The sequence below is a fragment of the Pinus tabuliformis genome, chromosome 4_1, assembly GCF_031772625.1.
Source record: "Pinus tabuliformis cultivar Carrire ecotype Pingquan chromosome 4_1, CPIR1, whole genome shotgun sequence".
NCBI lineage: Eukaryota > Viridiplantae > Streptophyta > Pinopsida > Pinales > Pinaceae > Pinus > Pinus tabuliformis.
Genome location: NC_142303.1, coordinates 361,553,854 through 361,565,336, shown reverse-complemented (window position 1 = coordinate 361,565,336; position 11,483 = coordinate 361,553,854).

The window sequence follows — 11,483 nt, the reverse complement described above, 5'->3', positions numbered from 1 at the left end:
CTCAAAATCTAGACATGCCATTGACATCATCAACGTATCATTCATTGCATTAAAATGGATGAGATCATAATTAGTTGTGAAAAATAAAAAGACGTGGAGGCTTCAATAACCTTAACAACCCTCAAGCATGGTAGACACATTCACCATATTCTCAAATTCCTCATCACTGGAGTCTCGTACCATAGGTCCCTTGTGGCCATGGCCACGAATCCCTCCAACAATCTCAAAACCTTGTCATCATCACTTATCTACATAAAAGCCACACTAGAAAATTACAAATCTCACACAACGTGATCTAACCCTTGACGAACTTGGGATCTAGTGATTCATCTTCACCACCTAATCGCTCACTATAACTTAGCCAACCATCATTAACTAAGCTATCACAGACCACTCTCATTGGAGAGTCTAGGTCTAAATAGCTCTGATCCAAATGGAGAAATTTTACTGGAAATCCCCAACTTTGGGAATAACCCAACTAATATAATTTCATTAGTCCTTGGCCAAAACAATGGCCAAGCTGGCTAGTGAGTCTTCACCGCTCACCTCCCTAGCACCATTACAATGAAGTCTTCCAAGAATATTAAAGGCTCCATTACATGTAATCAACAAGCAAACTACCATGGGAAACCAAAAAACCATGGGACCAAAACCACTACTATTGACCTAATCAACTTTAGCTCTTTCCCCGTGTCAATTTTACTTAACATTATCTAATTTTTCTACAAGGAGATGTGAAATGAGGTGGAAACTAAGATGGTAGATATAAAGACATGTTTTTTCCAAAAACATTCTAATCATGGTAGCATTCTTGGCTTGATTCTTGGTTTCATGACCTAAACATATGCCACTTAAATAGAATAGTGTAGAGGAAGTTAAATAGAAGACCCATGGGACTGAGGCTAGATTCTAAGTCTAGTGGCTAGCACTATTAGTAAAATTGTTGTGGTATGTTTACTCATGAACCCTCTGAACATATTAGAGAAAAAATCCATTAGAATTCAAACACTCAAAATTATGAAACTAACAACCAATAAATCAATGAATGGCATATATTCATAGATGACTATACAAGGTGTGTGACCATTTTAGGGATAGGTCCTAGTTTAGTGATTTAGAGTCCAAAATATTTCAAAGCTAGTTTGAGGAATCAAATGACACTTTCTTGGTTGAAAATTTTGCAAGAATAGCTTTTAGCCCCTCAATGATGTTCTAAACACCGAAATATTTTCAATGTGCACTTGAATCACCTTAATCAGAATTCATATGCAAAAGTTATGCCTCTTACAAGTTGACCTACCCTATTAACCACGTTGGTATTAATTGGATGTCATGTCATCCCCCATTAATCATGCATATATTTCTAGTCATTTTTGGAATTTCAAGAAGATTGTAAAAGATTTAAAACCCTAACACTAATTGAAGATTGAGCCATGAAAGATCCCTTACACTAGAAAATCATTTAGCTATGCTAAATACTAGGTGAATGGGAAGAGAAGGGGTTCTATTCCTTTGTGTTAGGTGGACTAATCCTTCTTGCGGACAAGATGGATCTCCCTAGATCTCAAAAAAACCTAGTAACAAGCAAGAAAATAATTTCTACCTTTCCTTAGCTTATGACTGTTTGAAACAAGTAATATGCGAGGAATCACTTGCCGATTTAAAAAAGTGCACGTTTAAGTCCTTTCAATGCCTTTCACAACTGACTTCTCCTTGATGCTTTAGAGGCCTTTCCAGTGCTTTCCACATCTTCTCCATGATGTTCCAAAAGAGATCTGTATAAACATAAACACACAAAAAGATCAAAGCATCTAACATATACAATTAAAGGTAAATGAAGTTCCTAACGCATCATACATCATAAATTGAATCAATAACTAGTTATAAACTATGTCAGTGATCAAGGAATCTCACAAATAATATCATAATAGACATGATTAGGAAAGAACAATTTCTTTTTATTGACTTAAAAGGAGAACAAGATTACAACTTGATTGCCTTGATGTCACAAGCCTCTTCCCATGATCTCCAACCTTCTCCTTGGATGAAAATCCTTCTAGCCCTATTTTTGCAGCATAAGCCTACCTTCAATGGTCCTCCCCAACCCTCTAGTTTTTGTTTGATTTATAGGCCAAGAGGAGGAGGTTTTGGATCCTCTTCCTAAGGGATGAGATCCACAAATAGTGGGATATGGGATCCACAAAGAGAGGGAATTAGCTCCATGATGAGAGGGATCCTGCTTGGGTAAGCATCAACTCGAAGCTGTTAGTTGGGAAATATTTGACTAACAAGGCTTCTAGACTTTACTTTTTATTTTTTACTTGCGTTGAGTCATGTGCGTAGGCCATAACATAAGACAAAGCACACTTTTGCGCTGACTTTCATGGTCAAGTCTATGTATGTGCAGAAACTGGCCAGGGAACTATGCAAGCAATCAAAAATAGGTTTTTAGGCCTTATAATCAAGAAATTTCATTCTCTTTGGGATCGTTTAGGTTGTAGCCTTATAGGGGAATGATTTGGAACACTTTGACAGATAGAAAAAGATCCAAATTGATGGTCATTTGCCTAATGTCACAAAATGGCATGTAACAGATTGCCCCCTAAAGTGCAAAGTCAGAAAAGATGTTTGAGGACTGAAGTGCTTTATCATTCCAAGGTTCGGGTTAGAGAATGTAGTTGAAGACCTAAAACAATCAATCAAAGTACAATGAAATATATAATCATTGCTGCGGTAGACATTCCCGTACTCAAAGCATAAATATATCAAAGAACTAGTACGAAAATACATCTAAATATCCATGTCAACATAAGACATAGTATGGACACAACCATCAATGGATCTATGTTTACAATCATGAATATTTAATAACTCCACATAGACTGGATGGATTAAACTACATATAGGGTCTTGATCTCCATATCTCGATCCGTAGTACGAATCTAACCATGTGAGTGAATGTTTCGAAGTTGAACATATCAAAAACCACTTGATTACTAGTCAATGATGTGAACTGTTAACAAGTGCGAGAAAAACCACCAATAATGACAATGGTTCTCAAGGTACTTCTAGTACAATCTATAAAGTGTGAAAAGATTCCCTAAAGTCAAACACTCATAGAATCATTCGATTGAAGGTCAATGATGAGAACCTGTCGTCGAAGGCAAGAAGCCTGCCATTAAGGCATGTAGGCCCTAAGGTTACTGAAGAAGGTTTATAGATCAAATTCCTAGATAGTGAACTGAAGTCAATAGAAAGCAACCCGTCGTAGGAGGGCCTACGACACAAAACTCATGTCGAGTTTTGAAGAACAACAATTTAGAGTAATCCAAGACCGACTCAAGGATGGCTGACGTGATTGAAGGCTGTGAATTGCAAGTTAATTTTGACTGAGGTTGGACTTCTCTTGAACATATCGTCGACATGACATTTTGACTTGGCGGCATTTGACTCAAAAAACAAACAAGAAACTAGTTTGAAGATTTTCAATGAGATATGGGCAACTGAGAGATAAATGGATTTCCCAACCTGGACACAAAGGAGATGGAGTGTCATGTTCAAGAGTGACATACTGCCTTTTACAATATAAAAAAACATTTTTTTCCCAATTTCCCCCACCATTACTCACAAGTACCTTTTTATTTTTGTGCAAGCTTGAGGAGGATAACATATGTTTGTTGATCTGAAAATGAGATCTTAGATTAATATTAAGGTATTACAGATTCATGTGCAGGATTTGCCTATATTACTTAGTGCAACGGATCGAAAAGATTGCGAATAATATAGACAATGAGTAGTTAGAGAAACATACCAGACACACACACATAACACAACACATAATCAAGGAGTTCACCCAAAACTCTTGGGCTACATCTCCTGGTCCAGATTTCAGTGGTGACCTCTCTATTATGTCTTCAAGAGCAGATTTTTTACAAATGTGAGCTCAAATTGAGTCTCAACACAACAGGAACAAAACAACAGGGCTTTACTTGGATCCCCCAAGTCTTTCTTAGTACACAGATTCTCCCTCTCACTCTTTGTCTCTGTTTTCTCTCTGTCTTAGCACTACTTGTCTCTGTCTCTGTCATTCAGTGGCTTTTTAAGCCAATCGACACTTTTCTATTCATTTTCCCTTTCGGGCTCTCTAGCTCCCGGCCTCTGTCCACTCAAATCCCCTCTGAGCATTAAACAATCATTGTTAAACGTCTTTAGGGATGGTGGCCACCTGATTTGTAATGGAAGGGACCATCATCACATTAAAATCCCAAATATATTGTTCCTCTGTTTACACAAAGAAATACACATAAAACGCTATAAAATCCACAAAAATGCCTTTTATCAAACTTGAAATATCATGGAATCCGCCCTAAACTCCATCGGGTCCGCCTTTAAATCGCTATCGCAAATCGCTTAGTCGTGGTTTCCTTCGTATTTGGGTTTATAGAGAAAAACCCCAAATACGAAGGAAAACCCGACAAAATGCTCCATATCGTAGTTCAAATATTATAATATCGCATTCATAACCCTTTCGGGTTCGGCTATATATCGCTATTGCATATCCCTTTTGGCTTTCGATCATCGATTGCTCTGATCGGCCTTATCGGCTATCGGCGCATCGGCGTATCACATGGTCGCTGCCCTATGGCATGTTGTATTGGCCCTGCTCCTTGGTATCGCTGCGATGCGATAATGCGATGCGATATATTGCAATCGCATATCGCCAATCCTTCCAACTGCGGGCTAAGTCCTTCTACATATGAGCGATGCGATATTGCGATTTAATCTAGGTCGTTGATCTGCGTGCTTGATTAACAGTCCTCATTAAATCGCGCTAATCACTATCGCAATTTCCATAGGGCTGCCTCCGATAGACTCTACCTACTGCCTCCGATTGTGATATGCCGATCAGATATGGGCCATTGATCGGCCAAATCCGATGGCTCCTATGCGATGTTTCTTAAGTCTCCGATAGACTCCACCTACTACCTCCGATTGTGATATGCCGATCAGATCTGGGCCATTGATCAGCCAGATCCGACGGCTCCTGTGCGATGTTTCTTAAGACTTCTATAGACTCTGTTTCTGCCATTTTATTCATGTTTTTCACGTCCGATGGTGTTTTCCGCCATTCTTGAAGGTTTACCCTTTGCGTTGGTGTTTAAGTATTGAAGAATTAGAGGGTTTTTAGGATCCATTTTGGATCATGCCTTCCCACTGAAAAGATTTTGGATCACCAAAAGTTGGTTTTTAAGCATCTATTAAGTGAGGATACAGCTTCCTCACTTTCCCAATTTCTATCCATCGTGCACTGCTTGGTTTTGAACCTTTGAGTCCGATTCTCAGGTACTCAACATCCCCTCTGTGCGTAGTTCTCACCTTCCTATCCAGAACTGTCTCTTCCTGCAACTCATTGAGATATTCAGGCAACAAATCATCAATAGAAGGAAACTGGCTTTGCTCTTCGGGATCTTCAATCAATGAAGGTTCATACAGTGTCAAGTTCTCTGCATTAACGACTGAATAGATATGCATATAAGTTGGTAAATCAAGGCGAAAGGCGTTTTCACCAATTTTCTCAAGTATCTTGAAAGGCCCATTCCTTATTGGTTTCAGCTTCTTACCTTCACCTTGCATTCTGTCTTTGCTGATGCACAGCTAGACTTGATCACCAACTTGGAAGCTATGCTCAATTCAATGCTTGTCATGCCTTGCCTTGTACTTGGCCTGGCTTCTTTCCAGCTGTTCCTGCACTGCCTGGTGAATTTCTTGGATCTGTTCAATGAACTTGGTTGCTTTGTCCACATCACTATGTCCATCAATTGCTATGTCTTTTCCAAAGACAAAATCCAAGGGAGACTTTGGTGTAAAACCAAAACAAGTCTCAAAAGGAGATCTATGAGTAGAAGAGTGCTTGGCATGGTTGTAAGCATGTTGCACATAACACAAATGTTCATCCCAAAGCTTGGGATGCTTGCTGCAATAGCCTCTGAGAAATTAGATCATTGTCCTGTTGACCACCTCTGTTTGACCATCTGTTTGTGGATGAAATGTTGTGCTCTTCTTCAATCTGGTGTCCATCAACTCCCATAGACTTGACCAAAACTTCCCAACAAATCGGGAATCTCGATCAGATACAATGGAAGTGGGTAACCCAAAATGAACCCATACATGCTGAAAGAATAACTTTGTTGTTTGTTCAGCTGTAACTTACTTGTGACAAGGTATCAAAATACACATTTTGCTGAACCTATCCACAATAACATATAAATAATCATGACCCTTTCTAGATTTTGGCAATCCCCCAACAAAGTCCATGGAAACACTTTCCCAAGGACGAGAAGGAACTGGAAGCAAAGTGTACAAGCCTATTTTTCTATTGCTGGGCTTGATTTTAGCAAACATGGTACACCCTTTAATATATCTAGAAATTGTTTCATGCATTCTTGGCCAATAACAAAACCTTTGCAACTGCGCAACTGTTTTACTTACACCAAAATGACCTAATATGAGAGAAGTATGTGCTTCTCGGATTATGTTAACTCTTTCAGTTTGTGGAATGCATAACTTTCCCAAATGATATAAGAGTTGGTCCTTAACATAATAGTCCAATTCTTCTACTTGCTTGCCATGACTTAAAGTTGCATATACATCTTTAAAATCTACATCTTGAGCATATCGTTCAATGTAACTTTCATGCATTACTGAGTTATGCTTAAGTATTAATAGATGCATTTATGATTGGTCTTGATAGCATATCTGCAACCTTATTGTGTATGCCCTTCTTATATCTGATGACAAGCTAAAATTGTTGTGGGAAACCCATCCACCTATAATGTCTTGATTGTTGCAGTTTAGTTTGTGAGTGCAAATATTGAAGTGGTTGATGATCTGTATGTATAATTGTTTCTTTGCCCATTAGGTAATGTTTCCACTTTTTCACACTCTGCACTAATGCATACAATTCTTTATCATATGTGGGATAATTAACTACTGCAGAATTAAATGTCTCAGAATGATAGCATATGGGTTTACCATGTTGCATCAACACTGCTCCCATGGCATAGTCACTGGCATCTATTTCAATCTCAAATGGACGTTGAAGATATGGTAGTGCTAGTACTGGTGTTGTACTATTTTTTTCTTTGAAGATGTCGAAGGCTTTTTTCTGTTTGCCTCCCCACTGAAACACCTTGTTCAATCCTGTCAAAGCATGTAAGGGAGCTGCAATTGAGGAAAAGTTAGCAATAAACTTTCTCCAATATTGTGTTGCTCCTAGGAAACTCCTAACTTCTGTAGTAGATTTGGGTTTAGGCCAGTTCACAATGAATTCAACCTTAGAGGGATCTATCTTCAATTCATCACCCCCTACAATATGACCCAAATAATTTAAAGATGTTTTGCCAAATTCACATTTTGATAACTTCACATAGAGATTTTCTCTTTTCAAAACATCTAAAGTCTACTTTACATGCTTCAAATGTTCTTCCCATGTTTTACTGAAAACAAGAATGTCATCTAAATATACAATTACAAAATCATCAACAAAAGGTCTGAGTACATCATTCATAACTCTCATGAAAGTGACAGGAGCATTAGTTAAGCCAAAAGGCATAACCAACCATTCATACAGCCCTTGCTTTGTCTTGAAAGAAGTCTTCCATGCATCTTGTTCTGCAACTCTGACCTGATGATAGCCACTATGCAAGTCTAACTTGGAAAAGTAAACTGCTTCTTTCAACTGATCTAATAGATCATCAATGCGAGGAAGAGGATAAGAATTCTTGATCGTTATTTTATTTAGTGCTCTATAATCAATGCACATCCTCCATGAACCATATTTCTTTCTCACTAGTACGATTGGAGATCCACATGGTGATGTGCTTTGTCATATGAACCCTTTATCGAGTAGCTCTAGTACTTGCTTCTTAATCTCTGCATTCTCTAAAGTGGATAACCTGTACATTTCGATGTTAGGTAATGGAGCATCTTGCTGAAAATGAATATCATGTACTATTTTCCTTTTGGGTGGCAGACCTTGAGGTTATTGAAATAAGATATCATATTCTGAAACAACTTTAACTAAATCAGCTTTCTGTTTAGCATCACAGCCTTCAAATACATTGGTTTTATTAGGGTTCTTTTCCTTTACAACCATTAGTAAAATTTTCTTGCATGAATTCACAATTCTTTTCATCTGCCCTGAGTTTATGAGAGAATAGTTATTTTTGAGTTTATGAGCCCTTACAATATATTATATTCCATCTTTGGTGAGTTGATACTTATTTTCAGCTCTATAGAAAATGGCTTTTCTATCATACAAGTAAGGACTTCATAAAACAATACCACATATATCCAAGGGAACTATATCTAACTCAACCTCCTCTACAAATGTTGACCCAATAGCAAACCTAAGTTTACATTGTCTTGTTACTTGTAGCTTTGCTTTATCACATACCCAACCTAATGGATATGGCTTCTTGTGAGGTGTTGTCAGTAATCCCAACTTCTTTACAATTGTTTCAGAAATCAAGTTTACTTGTGATCCACTATCAAATAAAGTATCAATCTTTTGGTGCTTGGAAATAACTCTAATATGAAAAAGCTCATGTCTTTTCCTCTCATTATCTTCATTATCAATAGATTGTGCAGAATTACTTGTAGATGCTTCAGAATTTTTACCTTTTATACCTGTGGCTGCGACTGCTGTTTCATCACCTGAGTCTGACCCCAAGTCCTTCTGAATAGCAACAACAGTCTTCTTCTTCTTACCACCGAACTTCCTAGGTTTCATCTCCGGATGCAAAGACCAGCAGTGTTCATCATCGTGTCCATCCTTCTTGCAGTGAGTGAATGAAGGTTTGTCCTTTTGTATAGCGTTTGTCTTCCTCTCCTTCCATTTCAGCTTCTTCTTTTCCTTGTTCTTGCTTGCAGAGGGTTTTGATGATCCCCCAATTTTTGGGTTCACATTCTTGCCTCTAGCTTCTAGATGTGTAGCTTGAACTGATACATCATCTAGGCTAGTGGGATTAAACATGAGAATGGTGTGCTTCAAATAGCTATGCAGACCACTTATATACTTTAACAAAGTTTCAGGTGAGTCTAGCGATATGCCTAGAGTTAAAGCTCTTTTTCTAAATTCCTGGGTATAACTTTGTACACTTTGGCCCTTTAATTGGTGAAGAGTTTTCCAACTCATCATTGCTTGATGCATATAAGCTAGAGGATAAAATTGTTTTTTGATGGCAGAAGAAAATTCATTCTAGGTAGAAAGAATTTTACCATGTCTCTTCAGATCAACTTGTGTCTTGCCTTCCCACCACACTAGTGTGGTTCCTCCAAGGCAAAGGCTAGCCAGCTGAATCTTTCTCCTTTCTGAATCAATGTTCTGCACCCTGCAATATACATCAATCTGTCTAATCCAATTATTTAGCTTTTCTACATTTAGTTCTCCATCATAAATTGGCAAATCAAACTTTACATTTAATTTAATTAAAGAAGTTTTCTTCTTTTTCTTTTCAGGGCTAGTTTTATGTGAAGAAGATGATGAGGATGATGAAGGTGATGATGGAGTAGATGGTGGAGAAGGCCTCTCTTCTTTTCCTTTGCCTTCTGGATGGGAAACTAGAAGAGGTTCCTCTGCTCCTTTATCTGGTTGAGATGCTAAAGTGCTTTCACCTCGGCCTTTCTTAAATTCCTAATACATCTCTTCCACCATGGCCTGAAGTGCCTTAAAACCTTCCATAAATTGAGATTCTTCTCCCAAGGGAGTTTCTTCTGCCATTTTCCTCCGAGGATAGACTCTTCCAATTTCTGGATTGGCCTCAACAAGTTCTCCTTTTCCTAGTTTGAGCTTTGACCTAGTTAGCATTCAAAAAAGATCCAGCACAAGCTTGTCTAACCTTATCAAACCTAGCTCTGATACCACTTGATTTGAAAATGAGATCTTAGATTAATATTAAGGTATTACAGACTCATGTGCAGGATTTGCCTATATTACTTAGTGCAATAGATCGAAAAGATTGCAAATAATATAGACAATGAGCAGTTAGAGAAACATAACAGACACACACACATAACACAACAAATAATCAAGGAGTTCACCCAAAACTCTTGGGCTACGTCTCCTGGTCCAGCTTTCAGTGGTGACCTCTCTATTATGTCTTCAAGAGCAGAGTTTTTACAAATGTGAGCTCAAATTGAGTCTCAACACAACAGGAACAAAACAACAGGGCTTTACTTGGATCCCCCAAGTCTTTCTTAGTACACAAATTCTCCCTCTCACTCTCTGTCTATGTTTTCTCTCTGTCTTAGCACTACCTGTCTCTATCTCTGTCATTCAGTGGCTTTTTAAGCCAATCGACGCTTGTTTGTTCATTTTCCCTTTCGGGCTCTCTAGCTCCTGGCCTTTGTCCGATCAAATCCCTTTTGAGCGTTAAAAAATCATTGTTAAACATCTTCAGGGATGGTGGCCACCTGTTTTGTAACGGAAGGGACCATCGGCGCATTAAAATCCAAAATATACTATTCCTTTGTTTACATAGAGAAATACACATAAAACGTTTTAAAATCTGCAAAAATGTCTTTTATCAGACTTGAAATATCATGGAATTTGCCCTAAACTCCATCGGGTCCGCCTTTAAATCTCTATCGCAAATTGCTTAGTCATGGTTTCCTTCGTATTTGGGTTTATAGCCAAAAACCCCAAATACGAAGGAAAACCCGACAAAATGCTCCATATTGAACTTCAAATATTATAATATCGCATTCATAACCCTTTCGGGTCCAGCTATATATCGTTATCGCATATCCCTTTTGGCTTCCGATCATTGATTGCTCCGATCGGCGTTATTGGCTATCGGTGCATGGGCGTATCACATGGTCGCTGGCCTGTGGCATGTTGTTTCGACCCTACTCCTTGGTACCACTGCAATGTGATAATGCGATGCGATATATCGCAATCGAATATCGCCAATCCTTCCAACCGCGGGCTAAGTCCTTCTGCATATGAGCAATGCGATATTGCGATTTAATCTGGGTCGTTGATCTGCGCACTTGCTCCATGGTCCTTGTTAAATCACGCTGATCACTATCGCGATTTCCATAGGGTCGCTTTCGATAGACTCTGCTTGCTGCCTCCGATTGCGATATGCTGATCAGATCTCGACCGTTGATCGGCCAGATCCAACGGCTCCTGTGCGATGTTGCTTAAGCCTCCGATAGACTTTGTTTCTGCCATTTTTTTTCATGTTTTTCACGTGCGATAGTGTTTTCCGCCTTTCTTGAAGGTTTACCCTTTGCGATGGTGTTTAAGTATTGAAGACTTAGAGGGTTTTTAGGATCCATTTTGGATCATTTGTCCTTTAAGCTCATCCTTCGGATGAGTCCTTTGAAGTATTTTTAACAAACCCTAGGAAGGAGTTGTTCAGTCTCCTCATGATTAATAAGTCCTACACTGTTCATGTTTTATGAGTCCAGTGAAGGGT